Raw genomic sequence first — 23932 nt, forward strand, 5'->3', positions numbered from 1 at the left:
CAGAGATTCCGGAAAATACACTGATAATGGGGATTTATGGGATTTGTCCCGGGATCATTTGATTTTGGTTCATTCACACTGCCAGTGATTTTCCGGAATCTGTGCGTGCGCTCACACATCCTATAAAGATCCCGTAAAGACACGTGACATTGATGTGACGTGTAATGTCTCAGCAGCGTCTTAAGTTTGCTTATTCGATCATAAATTAGACCATCTCTCCACTGGATACAGTATACAGATGCATGTTCAGTTTCTGACAGACTCCATGCACTGGAGACTGTCAACAACAGGACAAATGGAAGAGTGGAAGAACATTCCCTTTGTTTGCAGCATATTGCTTTGTAAATGAGGCACAGTGTAATGGAGAGTTCGAAACTTTTGTTGAAATATGCAGCAGCCAACTACATTGGATCTGACAACAGCTGCATAACAAACGGTAAACATTTTCACAATGCTTTGTCTGTAAATTACGGTTTTCCGCATATACAGTCCTATAGTCCCCATACTGACGTGAGTCAGTAATACATATAAGTTTGCATTTCCAAACATTCCTTTAGTCATTAATTGTAATAATCCAGTGAGATTTTTGTATGCTCAAGGAGTCTAAACCTTTTAAATTTCAATTCAGTTTCTAAACTTGATTTTGAAACAATGTAGCAATCAGGATGCAGAATTTATATAATATAATAAAGCAATGAATAAAAAAAAAATGAAATATGAAGAAAGTTTTTTAAAAGTAAAACTAAATTAAACAAAACTTTTGTGGGCAGAGGAGGAGGAACGATTTATGTTTTAAAATGTTTTACCTGGGATGCATTTCTTTGAAATTCAATGCAGTAAATTCCTCTTGCTGCCATTCCAATGCAAATTCCAATTCAACTTCCTGTGAGGTGTGGCCAATTGAATTCAGATTGAACTAAAAGAGAGCCGATTCTTCAATTCTGTATTTTGCGCAGCCATGGTTGTGTGATAATTATTAACTTTGTTCCTAGAATCCGTCCATTATTGCTGCACCTTGCCGAACCCATTACAGAGACCTAATGCATCTTGAGGGACTCCAGCCCTCCTACAGATGGCAAGCACTGTGATGCATGACTCCTTGCTTCCACTGTACCAGGATTATTATGCTGCTACTCAATCAACCCCCTGCTTTCCTCGACTTTTGAAATCATTTGGGAAAATAAATCTATATCAACTCTGTGTCATACTGTAATGAGTATTTGCATGTCTGTATATTTATGCATGTGTGTGAAGGGGTTAGACGGTGACTATACATCTTTGAACAGCCGTCTGTGGAGACCTTAAAAGCTCACTGAAATGGAAATGTGGTTAAATATAGATTGATTAGTTTGTTTGTTGTTGCAGATTGATGTTTTCAGAATACATTTTGCATTTTTATCTCATTTATCTGAACTAAACAATACAGCGTCCCACCATGTTTCACCATAAAATGTCAGGAAATTTCAGGAAGGTGCTCACCACATGGAGAAGAGATCTTCCCCTTGGCCATGTTTTTGTTCTACTAAAGAGCCTTCTCGTTAGGGTTTGTCTTTTAAATCTGCAAGAAAGCACAAAATAAATGAATTAAATAAGATCAGAGATGAAACAGAGAGAAAAAAAAAAAGTGTAATTAGGAAGCAACCAACACAAACATGCAATCAGCAGTTTGGAGAAGCTCAGAACACAAGCAAACGGAACACCCTTATGGATGTGAAAACCAACACAGTATGTTATTACCGCGAATGCTGTCTGCAAGCTCTAGGTTTCCCGGCTTTACCCGTAATCTCTAGGGCTCGACTTTCATATGCGCTTCTGGCAATGTCTGGGCCAAGCCACAATGAAACTTTTGCACAATCAATATCATGTAATATGTACAAAGCCCCACATGAAAAAAGAGGCTTTACCTTTTCTTCCTCTATCCTCTTACGCACTACACAGGATGCTGTTCTGTGACACAGGACATTGTTCTTGTTATTTAAACCCCCGGAATCTCACAGCAAGGATTCGGAATATCTATATCCCAGTCCATCCACGCCTTTCCTCTCTGCCTTGTGGAAATCATTTTATTCAGACAATATTTCTCTCTTTCTTTTACTCTCTGAAAAGACACTAATGAGTCTCTCCATACAGGCCTGACGGTAGACAGAGGCAAGGTGATTATGCAAACACAAGGCCCTGAATTACTAATGAAAGCTGGGGGATATGTAGAAGACAACCGTGTAGAAGAAAAAAAAAAAAAAAAAAAAAAAAGAGTAGAAAGTTTGTTTCTGGACTCACTTGTAAAAATCAGTCCTGACAGTCAATGCTATTAGTAGCCCATTAAGCAGTTCAAGGACAATAGCTGTCCTCCTGTTTGATCATTTATTCTCCGGATCTCGTTGTTATGCCTGCTGCCTAAGATCAAGATGACTGGAGAATATCAATGGCCTCGCTAAGAAAGTGTGCAACCTAGGTAAAATTATTATTTTATTGCAAAATATTGTTTCACAAGGCCACGTTGTTTCTAACGTTGATAACTTTGTTATCTTCCACAAATAATTGGAGCAATAATCTTGTTTTGTTCAAACATAATGAAGCAAGTTCTGGTGCCATATGGATGTATAATATTTCAAAAGCACAAGCTGAAAAGCCCCTTGATATTGATTCATGCCTGTGGGTGTTAAAATCCACACAGAAAAAGTAGGACAGCTCAACCTGTGCAAGGTGAAATGACAATACGCGCCTTCCCTTTCTTACTCCCCTAAACATACTGGCTGTACGTGTTCAGTGAATGGACGTCAGGAGGAGGACAGCAAATAAAATCCATTTCAACCCCTTCCTTAATCATCAGCGGTAGTTTCTCCAAAGCCACCGACGTCATGGAGAACACATTGGGACTATCAGCCTGTCATTGTTCTCTCAGACGCTGTGGCATAAATTGGCTCTATCTTTAAAGAAGAGAATGACGTGCTTTACATGTAAGATGCCTGGTTAGAACATCCAACTTTAGTTATAATTCATTACTTTTCAGAAAGGTAGTCTCAGACATCTGGTTTATAGTTCTTTTTTCAAAGCTTTTGATAACTAATAACTGAAGCCTTTAGTAGGTAGTTCTCCCAAAAATTGAATATCTGTCATCATCATAAGACATTTTTGCCCAAGCATTCAACAAAAACTTTAACTGTATGGAAAAAAGGAGGCATTTTCAAAATATCATCTTTTGTATTCCACAGAGGAAAGAAAGCCATTGGCTGAAACCGAAATCGCCCCTTAAACCCTCATTCACTATTCCCAACGTTAGTCCACTAATACTGTTCACTTAAAGGAGTAAATGAAAACGAGTGAGCAAATTGGGACTGAAGTTGAGCGTACATCGGTTGTACATTCGTTATTGCAGTGCAATGTGGGATTGAAAAAATGCACTCAATAACGTCCACTATGGTTTCGGACACCACTACAAATAGCTGTCCCCTCAAATAACGGCCTATTTGAGGGTGTAGGGGGCGATTTCGGATTCAGCTATTGTCACACCTGCCAGCCGGAGTGCCTGTGATAGCCACCAGATGGCACTCCTTTCGTCTTTTTATATCATCATGGACTGCATTTCCCATAACCCGTACCAACTATTGTTTGATCACTTCCACCTGTGTGCCATTACCCTTGTTAACTCTGCTTGTATAATCCCTGTTTATTCAGTTACTAGTGATGGATGAAACAAAGCTTTTCAAAGCTTTGAATCAATTGATTCGAACTGTTTCAAAGAGTTCGAAACGCCACACGCTGGTGAAACATACAAAACATTGGAAATGCAACAAAAACTCCAAACATGCATAAAACCACTTTTTTAAAACCAATTACATTTAAAAAAAAAAAAAAGTAAAATCTATCAAATGCAATGAACTAATCACTGAATAAGATTAAATATCAAGTGTCTGTATACTTGATATGTGTCTGTCTACTTGATATGTGCATATGTATTCTTTTATCTATTTTCAGGCCTTGTTTTGTTTGTTGCATGGATTGCTCAGCTAAATAGGCCAATAAGACTATTAACTACTATTATTCCTTTTAATTATACTAATGTCTAATTAAAAGGTGTACAAATGTATAAAACGGATCAGAAATCAAATAAAACCCATAGAGACTTGTTCAATGTTTCGTGGGGGCCAGCGGTGAACCACTGAAATTTTTAAACGTTTCGAAACAGTTACGATGTAACGAAGTCTCTTTTACTGAAATCACATGATTTTCACATTTTTATGCACGCTTCAAACCACTGATTCGAAACAAAAGATTCGTAAAGGTTTAAAAGCTTTATGAAGCAGTGTTTCAAATTTGCCCATCATTATCAACACAATGCATTTCTGAGCGCTCTTTTGGTTTTTTGTCACATTGGTTTTCAAACTGCACAGAGACACAAAGGTTGAGGATCCAAGTGCAGTAGTTTATTAGGGTAATCCAGAATCTTAATCCATACAACAGGTAAAAGTTCAAACCAATGAAACAGAAAACCAAAAGAGCGCTCAGAAATGCAGTGTGACAACATACAAGACTTCACAATGAGTGACTGAATAAACAGGGTTTATAAGGCAGAGTTAGCAAGGGTTATGACACACAGGTGGAAGTGATCAAACAATAATTTGTGGGCAATGGGAAATGTAGTCCATGATGATATAACAAAGATGGATGGAGTGCCCTCTGGTGGCTATCATAGGCACTCCGGCTGGCAGGCGTGACAGCCATACAAGTTTGAAACTAAATAAATGTAAATAAAAGTATGTAAATAATAGATTTGTCATTTTTGGATGAACCATCGATTTAATGTACATCATATACACTATCATTCAAAAGTTTGGGGTCAACTTTTTTGTAAAAATTAAAACTATTATTCATTAAATGCATTCAATTGATCAAAAAAATTACAGAAAATACATTTATAGTGTTATAAAATATTTCTATTTCAAATAAATGATTTTATTTTAAACTTTATAATCATCAAAGAATCCCAAAATAAAATGTGTCCCATTTTCCACAAAAATACACAATGCAGCACAATGGTTTTCAATATTGATAAGAAATGTTTCTTGAGCACTAAATCAGCATATTAGAATGATTTCTGAAGCATCATGTGACACTGAAGACACTAATGACTGCTGAAAATTACGCTTTGCATCACAGGAATAAATTACATTTTATAAACATTTTATTAAATTAAAAAACTGAGTTCTAAACTGTAATAATATATCACAATATTACTGTTTTTACTATATTTTTATCAAATAAATACAACCGTGGTGAGTATAAGAGACTTCTTTAAAAAAAGAAAACATAAAATAAATCTTACCAACCTCAAACTTTTGAACAAAGTATACAGGACATACAGGACAAAATATACATAACAAAGGCCTGTGTGCTGGCATGTATTAAACACTGGTATGTCCTCTCATTGACCAGTGGCCACAGTGATATCCATCTCATTCAATTATTCATGCCCACATGGACATCTTGCTAAATCCTTTTCAATCTCATGTGCTTGATTAGTCTTCAGTTCATGCTTGATTTGCCCTTTGCTGTGCATCAACCTGGGGCCTGTTGTAATGGATAACAACACACCAATTAATCCCATCATTGTGGCAATTAAATAGATTGAGTGCCATGATACCAACGGGGATTCCAGTGGGGGGGTTGGGAGCAGTGGATTGATGCTCCCAAGAGCCTCCAGGAGACTAACACAGATGAACGCATCTGCTGCACCTCCAAACAAAGAGTTAAGTACTAGAAAGAGTGAAACAGAACATCAGTTTAATACTGCATTCACTTTGCTCTAATATAATGTGGCATTTTAAGAAGGGAGCTTCTCCCCTCCTGAATTAAACCAGACTCCATTAGTGTGGCTTATTAGCATGGGTCAAGTTTGATCCTTGTGGGGATAGCGTGTCTGTAGACCGTTTTGAAGTAGCTTGTGGTAGCGCAGAGGGGATATCTCACAGCCCGAGTGAAGACATAGTGTCATAGTGATCCTAAGGGGGTCTGAATTATAGAGGAGTTCAACCAACTTGCCCTAGCATATTTTAGCTTTAGCATGACAGGTTTAGCGTGCTGATTTATTATCAATGTTGGAAACAGTTATATTAACAGTAATATTTTTATTTATTTATTTATAACCTATAATACCTGTTTATTGATGAATAAAAAAAAAAACAACAAAAAAAAACAAAACAACAAACAGCATTTATTTAAAATATAATTATTTTATAACTATTTACACTACTGTACATTTTATCTTTCTTATTTTGAAAAATAATAATACTTTTAGCAAGGATGTGTTTAAGATTTATATTTATAAAGATTTAGATTGTTAGAAAAGATTTATATTTTGAATAAATGCTGTTCTTTTTCATTTTTTATCCATCAATGAATCCTGAAAAAAGAAAACAATTTGAAATTACAATAATATTTCACAATATTACTGTTTCTTTTCTTTTTTTTTTCTTTTTTTTTTGTTCAAATAAATGCAGGCTTGATGTGCATAAGATACTTTTTTCAAAAACATTAAAAATAGTGATGTTTACAAACTTTTGATCGGTACAGTTTTCATACAAACACAAGTAATTTTAACAATGTTAAAAAACAAAGATAAGGGTATATGTCACTGAAATAATTATCACAACCAAACAAATTAATTACTTGGAAAAAAAAAAGAAAAGAAAAAAGCCATGCTGTGTTGACCTAATTTCTAAGTAGTTCAACATAAAAGCTCCCTATTTTGCCTTTTTTCCTGTATCAGTGATCTTTCTGTGTGTTCTACTTTAGTTCATGTTTCCCATTCATTGCATGCTCTCTCTCCCTCTCTGTGTTCAATGTCTCAATGTCTTTTTCTCTCCCAGTGTTTCTCCTTTGTCTCTGTTCTTTTGCCATGTTCATGTTGGGTAAATGAGAAGTGGCAAAGAACACAGACACATGTACAACGTCTGTTCTCATTATCTCAGAAAGAACTGCCTCCTCCCTCGACCCCAGTGGCACTGTGCAGTGCAATCTAAGGAAAAACTAACTGAATGCACTAGGAGCACTCATTAAATTAGTGCAATCACAAATAAACAACAAATGTAGAAGCAATATTTTAGAAAAGAAGAGACAGATTTGGTGAGAAATAGAATTTGTCACATCAATCTCCCATATTTAACTAATGAATATATAGGGCCCTATCTTGCACCCAGTGCAATTGACTTTGTACACCGACGCATGTATCATTCCTATTTTGCACCCGACACACAGCGGACTTTTCCCTCCACAGACGCACGTCTGTAAATTAGGGAATGAACTTGCGCTCCCAGGGGCGGTTTAGCGAAAAGAGGAGGCGTGTTCCGGCGCAAACGTTCCCTGGTGCTATTTTCCAGTTCCAGAAAACAATTTCACCACAGACCAGGAAAAACCTAGTCTAAAGTCAGTGGCGCGTTTTCAGTGGCGCGTTCAGATGCTATTTTAAGGGCGCATGCTTGGCCATAATGTAGCGTGTGCACAACGCGCATACACTTCTCTCATCTACACAGATGCAGCAGTTGCCATTTTTGCAAACCATACATAATTACAAGGAAAAATATTCCACACGAGGGAAATCATTGAGGTGTCCATGAAGATGTGAAAAAAATAGGCATAAATCTAGCTTACACATTTACCCAAATTATTATACGCCTGTTTAACCGAAGCTAATTTTGGTGTGTTTCTCCATCCCCATACAATGTCATTTCTCTGTCTTTTACGGCCCTGACGAGAACGTCGGTCTCCTCGGCTGTGAACCGCTCCTGGCGTGCGCCTGGCAAATCCGCCGTTATAATAGCAATCCGCCATGGAACAAGCGTGCCTGCTCTTAAAGGGAATGTGAGTTGTCGCTCTGATTGGTTTATTTCACGTTACGCCCAAACCACACCTATGAGTAATGTAGCTACTTCAGACCAACCCATTTTAGATTTGCGTCGGGCGCAAGAGTCATTTATCCCGCCGGTATAATAGCAACAGCGCCCGAGATACGCACACAAAGTTACTTGCGTTTCGCGTTTGATACTTGCGTTTCAGATCGTTAAAATAGGGCCCGATGTATCAAAATGAATTAATACTTTTATTCAGCAAGAATGCTTTAAATTGAACAAAAGGCACAAACGTGAAAAGTAAAATAGATATTTATATTTCAGAAAAATGACACTGATAATGGCTGCTAAAAATTCAACTCTGCAATGACAAGAATAAATTATATTTTCAAATACAGTATATTACAATAGAAAACATAATTTTACTATATTTTTGATCAAATAAATGCACCCTTGGTAAGCATAAGAGACTCAATCCATGTCATTCTTCGAGGTGGTAGGACTGTTTCCCGTCATAGCACAGCATGTTAGAGAGATCATTACATGAACATAATGAGCTTGTTAAGGAAGAGTTTAACCCATGGGCAGAGGAACAGAGCATTAATCTTTTTGCTTTGGGCTAATTAGGGTAAAATCCCCATACAAAGGCATATCAGCATTGTGACCCCTGTCTCCATCCTCTCATTTAACATTCATAAATGAGCATGAAGACAATTGGCAAATTGTCTGCACAGGCTTACTGCTCTATTTGCAGACCTGAAGACTGAGCTGAAACAACTATAATACATAAAAAACATGAAACACTACTTATTCAATAAGATCACATAATGGAATTAAATCAATGGCCTCCATGTTTATGTCCAGTAATGACAGTTTGATTTGTTCATGTAGGAAGCAATTGAACAAAAATGTTGAAAAATTATACTTGCTCTAGTGAGATTGATCTCGAGAACATTTATTGATGTTATTAGTGCGAAACTCTAAGATTTGTATAGCATGCTGGTCTGCAGTTAAAAACCTCTCTGTTATTGATTTTGTGGTTATTAAGTTATCCTAAATTGGCTTTTAAGGTATTTTTTTCCCAAATCAATACTAGAGTTACTTTAACAGTAGTTTGTTCTATTCATCATTGATTTTAAAAACCATAATGATGAAAATCTTTTTCTTGCACTGACATAGTAGTCTAATGATCAATGCAGCCTTCTCTGATATAATCTCGTAGATTATGTGTACAGATTACTTAGTTTAGTAAAACCAGCCTTCAAACTGATAAAATATAACAAAATATAACACTGTCAATATGTATATATGTATAATATGTAAACATATCTATCTATCTATCTATCTATCTATCTATCTATCTATCTATCTATCTATCTATCTATCTATCTATCTATCTATCTTTTTATACTCTGTGTATACTCTGGCCTAAAATGTCCAAATTTGGCCAGTCCAATCAAGTGATACCTTCCACGCATCATTTGCTTAAGACTAATTAAATGAAATGAAATAAAATAAAATAAAATAAAAGCCTGAGACACTGGGATAGATTTCAGAATTCCTGTGAGCCTAGGACATAATATTGTATAATAATATAATATTGTTATATTATAAAAAATATTGTTGTACCTATTTTAAGAATAACCTTTATTATAATGTACAGAGGCTTATGCTTAAAACTTCACTATAATGTATTTACAGAGGTTTATGCTTAAAACAATAAAAAATGCAGTTTTGCATGCTGGGGAGGGGAGCGATAGCTAGCTAGCATCTCTTCCACCTTAGGCATTGACCCATAACCATGCTCTTTGTGGCCAACAATCGAGGAATAGTATGATGTTTGTGCACTGTGAACTCGATATGAGGCTGGTTGCTTCCACAATCTCGACACCTCTGTTCCTCACAACTTCCACCAGTTCCTCACAGAGCATGTGAGCGGAGTGGAGCGGTGAGAATCTCCGCTCATCGCTCACGGAACTGTTCACCCCTCCGCTCCCCCGCTCAAAGCTACATCAGGCCGCTCCGCTCATTATCGCTCAGCGCTCAATTCGCGCTCCACTCAAATCGCCCGCCGCTCGCTCCAAAAAAGGAAAAAAATCTACATGTAGGCTATATCACTTTTAGCTTAGACCACAGCCTTACCTCCTAAAGAACTAATGAACAACATTTTTCAAATTGAAATGTTTTATTTCAAATTACAGGCCTATGTAAGAAGGAATATAGCCTACACAAAAAGTCCTGTAAAATTAAACGAATAAATGGGCCTAATAATATAAATAAAAATTATATAAACAAAAATATGCATACATTTTTTAAAAGTAAATTAACTATAAGGCCAGAATTTTGATAAGTGAACTTTTGCGCAATGCGCAAAATTAAAATTAAAATTGGCTTCCATACACACAAACTGCTGTAAAATTAAACGAATAAATGGTCCTAATAATATAAATATTATTACGGACGGCACAAATTCGGCTAAATAAAACGAACCATTAGGTCTACTTGAATGAAAAAACGAATTTGTTTGAATATTACGCTATATTTAATTTACACTTTGTTACAAGTTACCGTATTCAATTTGCTAACCTTTTGTTTTCTTCCCAGCGTGTTCGCGTAGCTCACGTTCATGTTTTCGAGAGATGTGTCTTTTGAGATTCCAAAATGAATCTTTGCTGACTGAAACGATGTCTCCACATTCGTTTTCTTGTACCACATTATCATTGTTAGTTAGTTTTATTATATTAATAGTAGCCTACACCTGTGTGACTTCTCATTTTCCTTTTTGAAGTAGCCTACTTTTTGAACTCCATTATTGAGCCGAGTTTTGACTGAAAATAGTCTACTGTTGATGACTATGCAAGACAGATGGATCCTGGTTTAGGTTTGACTGAGCATGCTTCAGACTCGTGGTGTGAGCTGAGCGAAATTGGAGTGAAATTGGAGCGGGAAATAAGGCGACACTCCATCCTTTTAAAAATGCCGCTCTGCGCTCTGTCCAAGATCCGCCCGCTCCCGCTCCCCGCTCGCTCCCGCTCCACTCCGCTCACATGCTCTGGTTCCTCATACACTGGAGATTGAGCAGGCGAGTCCTCAACATCTCCTGCCTCGATGCTTTCAACATCCAACTCCTCAGAGCCGGATACCTTGAAGCACCAGTGCCTCAATCGCAAAGCGTGCTTCCTGACACTGAGAAAAGGGACTAGATCTTTCAGGTGAGGGCAGAGATAAGGCCGGGCCTGTCTCAAACCCCTCTGATAGATCCATTTGCGATCCCCATGATCTAGATCACAGATGTGCCTTGGCAGCAGCGGGACCAGAATTCTGGAAAACGCAAGCCTGAGCGCCCTCCTCAAAGAGTTCCAGGCGGGAGTGGAGCGTCCATAGTGGAAGCTGTTTACAATCGGCACAGCTAGCACCCTGGAGAGCTGACTGTGCAAGCTCCGCTCCCGAACAAACTACACAAAGATTGTATGCATCCCCACCCGTGATGTAGCGTGGGCAGGGATGAACAAACAGTCTAAAATGCTGTTTGCTCGCCATTTTTTATATATGCTGGTAGACAGATAACACCAAATAAGACACATGATTTCACAGTGCGAGATCCCTTAAAAGGGAACTTTGGTTTGTGAGAGGCAGAGGTTATCGATTCTCTTATGTTATCAGTACACTAACCCCCCAATAGATAAAAATCACTCTACTCTACTGATCTACTCGGTGGCACCATTTGATTCTTAGTCAGCCTCATTTGAATGTGTGTCATATTCCGACTGGGATCACTTCACCTCTTCATAGAATGTCAGCTTGGCAAGTATTGCTTTCCTCTTCCCCTTTTTCTCTCCCTTACTCGTGAGAGCAAGGCAGCCGTGAAATATGGTCACCAGCAAATTGAGATTCATCAGGCAGCCTGTCTTGCTCACTTGAATCTATATTCAATTCTGGAGCATCTGTTATGGCTGAGGCAGTTCAGGACACGCCGGTATTGTGAGGGTGAAATTGTGCTTGGATAAATAAACTTACAGGCATAATAAAATCCAATGAAAATATATCACAGCCTCAATAACAGTGAGAATCTTGAAATCGGTTTCTTGAGGAGAAAAAAAAACTATTACTGCAAGCTGGTGGCAAACAAAAAACAACAGCCCTTTTTCAAGCACATCTTAGTTGGTTCATAAATACGAGAATACAAAAAGTATTTTTAGTCGAGTTACAAATCATGTACTATATTCTAAGACTCATATCAGCTAGGGCTGCACAATTAATCGAATTTCTAATCGCGATTACGATTATGGATCCCACGATTACGTAATCGTTCAAAGCCGCGATTACAAAAAAAAAAAAAAAAAAAAAAAAAAAAATCCACTCTGCGTGCATTTAGAGCATGTTATGAGAGGCGAATCACAACTACTTCAGAAAACCCGGCACAATAGGAACTACCAGGCAGTGACGTATATGTACGCTGAAATAAAGTCTTTCACCTCAGAAAAACGGACGTTCCTGTCCTGTCAGCCGTTATAGGCTACTGTGCTCGTAGCGCACACTCTTCAATTGCACGCGCAAATGCGGCGGCGCGCGCTGTGTTTAAGTGCAAAGGAAACTACGAGCATGCAACGTTGTTACGTTGTAAATTAGTAAGTCACGAAATAAAAGTAAAATACCAATAAATCACATTAATGGTACGTCGTGTGTTAGCTGAGAAGGATTTGCATGCAGGGATGATTTTCATTCTATTCGCCAGGAGCAGTTTCCATGTTTCATTAACAGTTCTTGTTAATATTGTGTAGGCCTATTCACCATGGTAACTGTCATTTCAATATTAACCCCAAAATGCCACTTTATTTTCACTTTGTGTTATTTTTTTATATTTTTAAATGACTGTGGTGGCTCATACCAACATTGTATTAACAAAAGCTAGTTTGGGACTGCTATTTAATAGCTTTAGCATAGGCCTAATGTTTATTTATTAGTAGTCTTTACTATTAGTTATATTCTTTCAAATTTTTTTGTGTATGTTAAGTAAAGGGGGACAGTGTGTGTGTTCACAAATTTTAAAGTAAACATGTATAATAATATGTCTATATATACATTATATATATGTCTATATATATATATATATATATATATATATATATATATATATATATATATATTCAATGTAAATTATGATAATCGTAATTAATAATCGCAATTACAATTTCAAGGGAATAATCGACAATTATGATTTTTGTCATAATCGTGCAGCCCTAATATCAGCTATATTCAACATTCATGATAGTGTTTCTGTTAAAACCCGAGAACATAAAGAACGTTTCTCTTTAATAGCTTTTAGGGTGTTGTCCTAGTTTATGCAAAAAACGCACAGGCGCAGTGTAACTGCCCATACTCTAGAGAGCTCATCAATGATTGAGATGCACCTCTACCGTAGGGGAGACAAACTAAATGAGCACACTGCTTAGGTAAGCACAAAGGCCCGGCCGAAAATCACAGCAGGTAGAAATGCCATTGCTAAGAGAATAGCCTCAGTTTTCTGAATCAAGGCTTATTCAGCACAATGGAGGTTATTAAACAAAGCCCCACTCTGTGAAACTGGATTCCCCGTTCAGCTTTAGACACCCACAATGTTTCTTTGCATGCAACTTTGCATGTATATTTATGTTAATTGTTGCTGCCCTTTTGGCTAGGTCACTCTTGTAAATGAGATTTTAAATCTCAACAAGTTTTTAAATAAAGAAATGAACGTGAGATGAAATAATTTTATGACTGTAAAAGTGTTGTTTTTTTCTCACCTAGGCAGAGCTTCACTAATTATAAGCATGCTATGGTTAGAAAGATGACACAGGTTTTGACACAAAGCAAAAGACAAACAAAGGCAAGATGCCAAGCCTTGATAAGAATTACGGGAAAAGCAAACAACGAGAGCATATTCAGAACGCATTTGAAAGCTTTCTTGCAAAGCAAACGCGACCTTGTTTATAGAGTGCCCTTGCTCTTTGCATGCACACGTCACCTCTCTCTGTACGCCGCCTCCTCAAAGGTGTCACCTGATACCAAAAATGTCAAATATATTCAACACCAACAATCATCCATAAAAGCGTTCCACATTCACACTGGAAAGTTAATACTTCCTGTGCCCTTCAAAGGCGTGCTAAAAGATGCTCATATTTGCACTTAACTACACACATTTATGCCAGGTTTGCTCTCTGTCTCCTTGTGTGCATATTTAACCTTTACTAATACACAGAGGCAGGTATGATTGAAAAGGTCCCTCATAATATCAACACATTAGCTAATGAATATTAATTAGGTGACATAACATTCACTCCTAAGTTTTGAAAGACAGGTAAGTTGGCACTATAACAAATATGTTAGGAATCAGTTTTACGTTTTTTAATTGCCAGAATTGGTAGAATAAAAGAGAGCACATGGTTTTTACTTATTCCACACACCAGATGCCCCTTAGATTACATACACATGAAAACATGGTGATAAAGGCAATCTAATCAAACAATATTAAAATAAAAAACAATTGCTTTTGGCTGGACAAATTCAACTAAGTAATCTGAGATCAAAATATAAACCCCAAAATATGCTTAAAGATAATAATGAATGACTAATTTAGCTGAATGAGCATAAATGTTTCATAGCCTGATTACAAAAGGCAGTTAAGTGAGCACTAGTACAGGGATGTCAAATGAAGTCCAGAATCAATTATGCAGCTTTAATCACCTATATTGGTAAAATACAAAGGAACATGTAGTATTTACTAAATTCACAAACCAGAGGGCTTTAGATTACATAAACATGATAATCAAGGAATATTAAGCAAACAACATTATATAGAAAAAATAAAAGAAAACTGCTCATTGCTCTGGGCTAGATAACATCCACTAGTAAACCATCTAAAAACTGAAAATAAATGCAAAATATGTTTTGAAAGAGAGAGAGAGAGAGAGAAAAAAACAGTACAACCAATTTTAATCTAATAATGTTTATTTAGTGATAATGGTTGCTATGGCCTTTCTTACATGCAACTTTTCCATATTCATCTCTCTCATGATGGGTCTCACAACCTAATTCTTTAAGCATACTGAGTTGTTAAAGCTGATAAGGGAATACAGGACTGTAAAATGATAATGAATACGCACACTTCGATTTAGTTCATGTTAATCTGCACTCTGAACAACTATCTTCTCACAATAGGTTCTTGAAAGTGATTTGTTTATTTAGCATGTTAAGCCTCACAGTTAGTCCTCCTCCTATATCCAGAACAGGACACCAAACTACGTCCGCAATGGATTTCTAGAAAGAAAAAAAAAATGGAGAAGGTGAATACCCAGTGGAGGGTAGGATAACTGACATGACAATTTCATTGGAGATGTACCAATCTCAGTATTTTCCATGAGCTTTGGTTGAGTGCTATGAGTCACTTTGACAAGACGTCACGTCAGATGTTCAAGAAGAATGGGATGTCTTTCTATGTTTAGAAGCAAATTAGTGAGTGTATTCTTCTTGTCTTTGTTGAGGGGGATTTCTATTGAAAAATACAAGGAACTGCAGATGGATGTGAGGCTTTTAAACAGCTTTTATACAACTGGTTTGTGGTGGTATGATGTGAGATAACACACAGTTTAGAAAATACAGCACCACACTATTGACTATCTCTTTCTTGAGTGAGAAAAAAAGTGTGGCTGACATACTCATGAAAAATATAAATAAATACTGTCTCGTACAAGTAGTGCAAAGGAATTACTGGACCTGCAAAACATCTTAATAGCCACAAAACATCATCTAAAAATAAAGTCAAAGTCCCTATCATTATTAGATAGAGGGAGGCTTCCGAACAAGGTGACCTGTTTGCTGTGCACTAGTCAGAGAAATGAAGTTGATTGGCATGTCATTTGCATAATCAGGGCATATACTAGGTGTTGGTGGGAAATCCAGCACTGATTTCTGCCATTCCACTCGCCATCCCCGTCGACGCACAGTGCAATCAAGCCCGAGATTAAAGGTCCTCCAAAGATCAATCTCACACTACTGCAACCCTGCTCATGCTGGTGAATGCCGATATTCTGATAGTCAATGTGTGGGTTGATGCAGAGGGAAAAAATAGACCGAAAAAACTACACCGTCGATGGAGAACAAAATTATATCAGTCATTTTCTTTCCCTTTCACCCTCAAAATCTCCACCCATCACGCTGCGACTGTAACATTGTGTGTACGTGACTATACTGCCGTTTGAGTTTCATTTCCTGCTCATTACACACCTCCAGTTCAGTGAAAGATGTATTTAGTCAGAACGCATTTGCAATTCTTTTCAAAATCTCACTATGGCAGCACATTTGATTAAATATTAGGCGATAATAACTGCAGCTGGATTTGAGAGCAGGAACCGAAAACGCTATAGTTCTGTGTCAGTGATCATTGTTTTTATCACCCTTTCATCACCAATATAATAGCATTCACATTCATAGGTATTTGTAGTCAAAGAATGGTTCAAGGTGGTGTATGTTTCATATTTTTAGCAGTGACCTTTCTGATTTAAAATAATTTGGGGTTCATGTCATCTACTTGCTAAGAAGCTGCACAACAGTGATTATGCAATTTCAATGAGTGATAAATGTCAACAAAGCATATAAGCTGAAATCACAATCATTAGACAGCTACTTCATCTGGGCCTTGCTTTTCAATGTGGCTGCCAATCAATCATTTAACAAATAAATCAATCAAATCAATCAATCAATTCATCCAATTTTTTTTTAAAGATTTGTACACATCTGAAATTGTTGATAGATAGATAGATAGATAGATAGATAGATAGATAGATAGATAGACACGGACTGACGGATGGATAGACTGCATCCATTGTGGAAAACCTTATTGCAGTAAACAAATGGCTGTGATCATCAGATGAGTGTGACTTCAGCTTGAAATCATTGTTGACATTTAGAACAAAGCTCTGGTTGGCACCACATATTCAGCTCCCAAGGACGTAGGAGATAACATGACCCCAAAATGTTTGTGATTCAGAAAGATCACTACTAAAAGATGTGAAAAGCACATCAGAGACCTACTTAAACCCCTACGCCTCCCATTCAGTGGCCCGCCGTGTGGGTCCCATTCAGAGGTCCAGAGGTGTGGGGTTACACGGACATATTAACTTTCCAATCTTGAGCATATCAGATCTCTCTCAGAGGTCAATGCCAGTGATAATGCACAGCACGCTCTGGTGCACAGGAACAAGAGGCCATGATTCAGCATGATCAATGATGAATACACCATGAGCAACACATATCTCAATGACTGAGATTAAATTTACCAACGATCCAGCTCTCTCTTTTTTAAATGTAGAACCAGCACATTTATGGCGCTTTTCCACTACACAGTACCAGCTCGCCTCGGCTCGACTCGACTCGACACGGCTCTGTTTGGTTTTCCACTGTGTAAAAGTTGTAACTGTACCTGCTTCCAGGTACTTTTTTTCGTACCACCTCCGGCGAGGTTCTAAGCGGGCTGAGGCGATACTAAAATGTGACGTGAAAACACGACAGATTGCTGATTGGTCAGAGAGAGTCGTCACTATTCACTGCGTCATCATTGCACGCGCCAGACGGAGTATCCTGAATAAAAAAACAGCAAAAACAAAAATAAAAACATCCAAAAACAGCATACACTCGATTTCCTCCATTGTCCTGTGTGTGTGGGTAGCGGGTGTGTCTCGCGTAAAAGATTAAGTCACGGCAGTTTCCTGCAGCGTCGCTATGATGACCAGGTACTATTGTGGAGGTACTATCTGCAATGGAAAACGGAGCGAAAAGCGAGCCGAGTCGAGTCGAGTCGAGTTGAGCTGGTACTGGTAATGGAAAAGCGCCATTAGTGTAACACCATGTTGAAATAACTGCTTGAAACAGCCTAAAGTGGTTTGCTGGTCTCCCAGCATGCCCAAGCTGGAAAGGCCAGTCTGTTTTAAAGGTTTAATAAGGATTTTGGTTTTATCTGGTCAGGCAAGGGAGATAAACTGGCTGACCAGCTAAACACCAGGCTGAGAGACCAACTAGACCAGCAAAGCACCTTATTGGTTTAAGCTGTTTTTTTGTATCAGGGAAAATAATGCTAACATATGCTAACATATCATTCGAATGTTCAAACATACTCTACTGCTTTCCTCTCACAAAGGGATACAATGACATGTTTATAATTGCTTTCAGAATATGTTCATTTTGGACAGCTGAAAAGCACTGAATGAAATTTTAAAATTCAGTATTCCTCAATAAATAAGATCTTTCTCTGCTTGATGTTTGCTGAGGCATGCAGTCTGTCAATGAAGAATAATGTCTCTACTTTTCCTATTTTTCCTTTTGTTCCCGTTGAGTTTCAGGTTTGATGAGCATGGCATCCTGTCCAGCATTTTAAAAGCTTATTTATAACTCTCAGTAAGCCAGGTGGATCATGCTACCCAGCATCCCTCACATAGATGGCACAACACAAAGAGAGGACTTGCATTGGGTTTGCATCAGTTCAGAAAGACCTGTTCATAGAGTACTTGTTTCTTGCTCTTGATGTTTTATAAGCTTTAGCATGTATTATTCTGGAAAGCTGACACGTTAACATGTTGATAAACAGATTTAAAGCATGTAGTTGATGGGGAGGCTTAGCATAGATTAGTGGATTAAAAACGGCTGTTCCCGCTGATTAGATTCTCATTACTGCCCTGACCTGTTGGTCAATTAACATCATCAGGGACACAGACACACACACACACACTTTCATCAATTAGACGAGCTACAAGTGAAAGCAGTAATGCATCTAACCCTGCATCCATGCCTACTTCCCTACTACTGTATGTAGGAAGACAAAACCAGTCTGTCAAAAAAGTATTCATTAAACATTAGGCCAAAAACCCTGATGACCTACTGCTTTCGGCTGAATACTGAAGTAAGCATCCGTCACACACTTTACTACCCCAAGAGGCCACAGGAGTTAAGGAGCTGTCAGATTTTAAAAAAAATGAAAAATAAAAAATTGCAGAAAAAGTCAGGCGGCTATGTTCAACTGTAAGTGCTAAAGGAAGCAAGAAAGTTATTCTTTGTGAGAAAAGAATTTACTAGAGCAAATAATTTTTTAAATAATTATAATAATAGTTGTTATTATTACTACTACTACTACCACTACTTCCATTACCTACTTCTAAGAGGAGAAACATTTAATTACATGCAGCATTAAATTTAATGCAGAATGCCTAACAGAAATAGAAAGGAAGAATGAAAGAAAGGCAGTACAAAAGAAAAAGTGTGTGTAATTTTTTCAGCTCCAGTATAGCCATTCAAGTTTGGCAGCAAATGGTGTCAAAAGGTTAATGTTGATTTAATAAGCAATTAATTTTCAAGCAGGTACCTTGGAAATTGGCAAGAGTGAGGATGATAAAAGATTAGAATCAGCTGTGGTGCCTGAAAAGCAGAGCATTGAGTTCTGGGTAAATTGCCTTTTCACTGTACAAAGCTGGGCTTGTTTGTTCACAGCTCAGAGAGGAGTCGGCTGGCGGTTAATTGGTGCAGTTCTCCTGGGCACAGGTTGATGATGTCATAATAGCACATATACGTGGAGCTCCTGATGAGGTCTGATTGTTTTTTCGATGAGTGTGAGTGCAGATCGATAGGCTCAGTCTCTCTTGGCCAGAAAACCGAAAGCGTCCCTCTCTTATTAAATAAAAGCCATATGGCCAGTGGATTAGTCAGGTGGAACCGCTGAGTGGCACTGGGTGAGTGCAGTGCTTTAGAAACTATTATTTCCTACATCTGACTCAATGGTTTTCACGTGTGTTAATACATTAAAAGAGAGAAAACTTTGCATTTTAACTTTCAGAAGAAAGCAAAACAACAACAATAGCAAGTATAGTGACTTAAAGGGATAGTTCGCCCAAAAATGATATTTAAGCCATGATTTACTCACCCTCAAGCCGTTCGAGATGCATATGTCAATCTTTTTTCAGACGAACACATTTTCAGTTATTTTAGAAAATGTCTTAGATCTTTCAGTGGTTATAATGTGAAGCAATGGGGTCCAGCTGATTCACGTCCGAAAATGTACATGCATCCTTCTCAAAAATAATCCATCCGGCTCCAGGGGGATAAACGAAGGCCTTCTGAGGGTAATCCGTGCGGTTTTGTCGTAAAAATATACATATTTAAAACTTTATAAACTAAAATAACTGGCTTCCGGTGGCGGTCGGTGCACGTTCACAGAGATGGATGCTGGCGTATGACGTATGACGTAGCGTAGGAAGCGTCGTGACGTAGAACGAACGTGACAGCGCAGCCAGAGAGCAGAGCAAAACAAAACTCAACGTTCGTTCTACGTCACGACGCTTTCCATCTCCATGAACGCGCGCCGACCGCCACCGGAAGCCAGTTATTTTAGTTTATAAAGTTTTAAATATGTATATTTTTACGACAAAACCGCACGGATTACCCTCAGAAGGCCTTCGTTTATCCCCCTGGAGCCGGATGGATTATTTTTGAGAAGGATGCATGTACATTTTCGAACGTGAATCAGCTGGACCCCATTGCTTCACATTATAACCACTGAAAGATCTAAGACATTTTCTAAAATAACTGAAAATGTGTTCGTCTGAAAAAAGATTGACATATGCATCTCGAACGGCTTGAGGGTGAGTAAATCATGGCTTAAAGGGATAGTTCGCCCAAAAATGATATTTAAGCCATGATTTACTCACCCTCAAGCCGTTCGAGATGCATATTTCAATCTTTTTTCAGACGAACACATTTTCAGTTATTTTAGAAAATGTCTTAGATCTTTCAGTGGTTATAATGTGAAGCAATGGGGTCCAGCAGATTCAAGTCGCAAAATGTGCATGCATCCTTCACAAAAATAATCCATCCGGCTCCAGGGGGATAAACGAAGGCCTTCTGAGGGTAATCCGTGCAGTTTTGTCGTAAAAATATACATATTTAAAACTTTATAAACGAAAATAACTGGCTTCCGGTGGCGGTCGGCGCGCGTTCATGGAGATGAATGACGTCGTGACGTAGAGCGAACGTAGAGTTTTGTTTTGCTCTGCTCTCTGGCTGCGCTGTCACGCTCGGTCTACGTCACGACGCTTCCTGCGTTACGTCCTACGTCATATGCCAGCAACCATCTCCATGAACGCGCACCGACCGCCACCGGAAGCCAGTTATTTTCGTTTATAAAGTTTTAAATATGTATATTTTTACGACAAAACTGCACGGATTACCCTCAGAAGGCCTTCGTTTATCCCCCTGGAGCCGGATGGATTATTTTTGTGAAGGATGCATGCACATTTTGCGACTTGAATCAGCTGGACCCCATTGCTTCACATTATAACCACTGAAAGATCTAAGACATTTTCTAAAATAACTGAAAATGTGTTCGTCTGAAAAAAGATTGACATATGCATCTCGAACGGCTTGAGGGTGAGTAAATCATGGCTTAAATATCATTTTTGGGCGAACTATCCCTTTAAATATCATTTTTGGGCGAACTATCCCTTTAAGGAGCAAAAAAACGTTCTTTCTTCTGTGGAGCACGAAAGGAGATAGTTAGGGGCCAAGCACCGAAGGTGCGGAGGCACCTATTGTATCTGTTCCCGTTCTTATTATTCTTCTTCCGCCATGGGAGTCTATGGCAGCCCATAAAACCGATTGAGGGAAAGTTGTAATGGTTTGACATTCTGATAGAGGACAGTCCCAGCATTGAGTACACCAATTTTGGTGTGTCTAAGTCATTCCCTCTAGCGCCACCACCTGTCCAAAGTTTCACTAATATTTTGCTAATAACTTTTGAACCATAAGGCCAATCAACAAAATTCTCATGACGATTCGATTGCACCCTATGTCGTCATTTTCCGTCATAAAAATATGGCCGCCATTTTGAATTTTCAAAAAAAGCTACTTTTTTAAACTCCTCCTAGGCCGTTGCTCCGATTTTCACGAAAATTTAACCAGATCATCTACAGACCATGCCGACAAAAAGTTATGGAATTCAAGTTGATTCGCTTAACAATTTTTGAAAAAACCCACAAACAAATTTTACGTTGCGCTTGCGAAAACAGACGTAAGGCTGTATCTCCGCAGCGCTTTATTGGATTCAGACCAAACTTGGTACATGTCATCCCAACCATGACCTGAGGCTACATGCTGCGTTTCGGCACAGCGCCACCTACTGGTCCGGAGATATGAAAAATGGCTATTTTTGCTTATAAATTCTGAACAGTTTGCCCAAAAATCATAAAATTGGTCTCGTTAGAGTCAGGCCAACATACTGAGTCGACTGATATCCAATTTTACCATATCGGCCATTTTGGCTGTCGGCCATTTTTAATTTTGTGCTAAAATGCTGTATTTTATGAACGCATGAACGGATTGTTACGAAACTTGGTATCGGTCATCAGCACGATGCCCTGAAGGAGCGTGAGAAGTTTCGAAACAGCGGCACCTAGTGGTGAATTTTTTTCCAAATGCTTATAACTTTGTGTGTGGGCGACTTATTTTCACGAGACTCATCTCATTAGACTCCTGAATCCTTGCCGAGTCCTACCATACCAAACATGCTAGGTTTCGCCTTACGGTTTGTGTAGCGTTGTGATTTAGCGCTTAAAAAACATTGCCAATGCCCAAATGCGAAAATATTGATAGTAAGGGGTCGTAAAATGTGTCAGTCATTTTTTGCGTGTTTTTTCATATAAATGTCTATAACTCTGATGCGAATTGAGATATTTTCACCAAAATTGACACACATATGTATGGGCTCACTCTGAGGACACATACAAAAAATGGTGGGACTGAGTCTCTTGGTGGCGCTATAATAGAACAAACCATGAAATTCCCATGGACTTCAATACAGTTTTGTGAAATAAAATGCTATACTAAACAAATGCATAGATGTAATATTACGAAACTCAGAATGTGCCATCAGCTCCATCCTCTGAAGGTGCCCAAAATATTTCGAGACAGCGCCACCTAGTGGTCTAAAGTTATAACAAAATTTCCAAAAAGGCTAATAACTTTTGAATAAATCTGGCTATTGAAATGCCACTGGTCTTAATAGATTCTTTGGGTCAAGCCGAGAACATAGATACCAAGTTTTCTTTATTTGGCCGAACTTCCTGTCCGCCATCTTGATTTTCAGTCAAAACCTACTTTTTCGAACTCCTCCTAGACCGTGTGTCCGATTTTCACCAAAATCGAATCGTATCATCTCCAGACCGTGCCGACTAAAAGTTATGGATTTCGTGTCGATAGACGAAACCGTTTTCGTATAGCGCAGCAGCAAATTTAAGGCATGACGCTAAAAGCACTATTCAGGCTTTATCTCTGCAATGCCTTGACATATTGACACCAAACTTTGTATGTGTCATTGTCACTTCACTCTGAACAATCAATTTCATCAATTTTGTAGCTGCGCCACCTATTGGTCGAAAGTGATAATCCATTAAATCATATTTTTATGTACTGTTTCTATGATTTTTTTAGGCATTTTTCTTAAAATCCTATTTAAATGCCTTTAATTGCTCATTGTTGCAGTTGGTCTGACACTTTCAGGCATGTTGGCATGTCTTGTCATCTGATTCTGCTTGGCCCCGATAATTGCTGCTTGCAGCTATATTTTAAATTGGTTTTGTCCATACAATACAAGTCACCCCGGTCTAATACTATTTGTATAATAGTATATATTTAAAATATCTTCTTTTGTGTTCCACAGATGTGAAAAAGTTATACGGGTTTGTTTGGTAATGTAAACAGCTTAAAAATTAGTCCCTGTTCCAAATGCTGCCCTAAGCCCTTGCAGTCCTACAATGTCAAATGGGAAACAATATGGTCACATGGACTTCTCACGCACAAGACTGCACTGAAAAAGAAAAGAACAATTGCTGCTTGTTCAAATTACTCAATAAAAAGGAGCTAAAGCAACACACTTTTTAAAACAAAAGTTACGCCACTGGTAAGTACACATCAGGAGCGCCAAACATTTCCAAAAATGTTTATTTTTAATCGTAATTTTTTTTATCGCTACCTTACTCTTTATAAAAGGGCTGTATTAAACAATCACAAACTTG

At 38.1% G+C, this 23932-nt stretch overlaps 1 protein-coding gene across 3 annotated transcripts in view; it reads right to left on the bottom strand.

Annotated features, from left to right (window-relative positions):
• Positions 1 to 23932, bottom strand: part of lingo2 (leucine rich repeat and Ig domain containing 2) — a 268557-nt gene that overhangs the window by 100925 nt on the left and 143700 nt on the right. For 2 of the 3 annotated variants that reach the window (XM_084133263.1, XM_084133265.1), the window contains exon 4: positions 1480 to 1558. The exons of the other annotated variant lie outside the window; for it this stretch is intronic. The gene's annotated coding sequence lies outside the window, so the exon portion shown is untranslated. The remainder of the gene's footprint in view (positions 1 to 1479; positions 1559 to 23932) is intronic. 3 annotated transcript variants of the gene reach the window in all.

This window comes from Abramis brama, assembly GCF_963993115.1.
Source record: "Abramis brama genome assembly, chromosome: 13".
Taxonomy (NCBI): Eukaryota; Metazoa; Chordata; class Actinopteri; order Cypriniformes; family Leuciscidae; genus Abramis; species Abramis brama.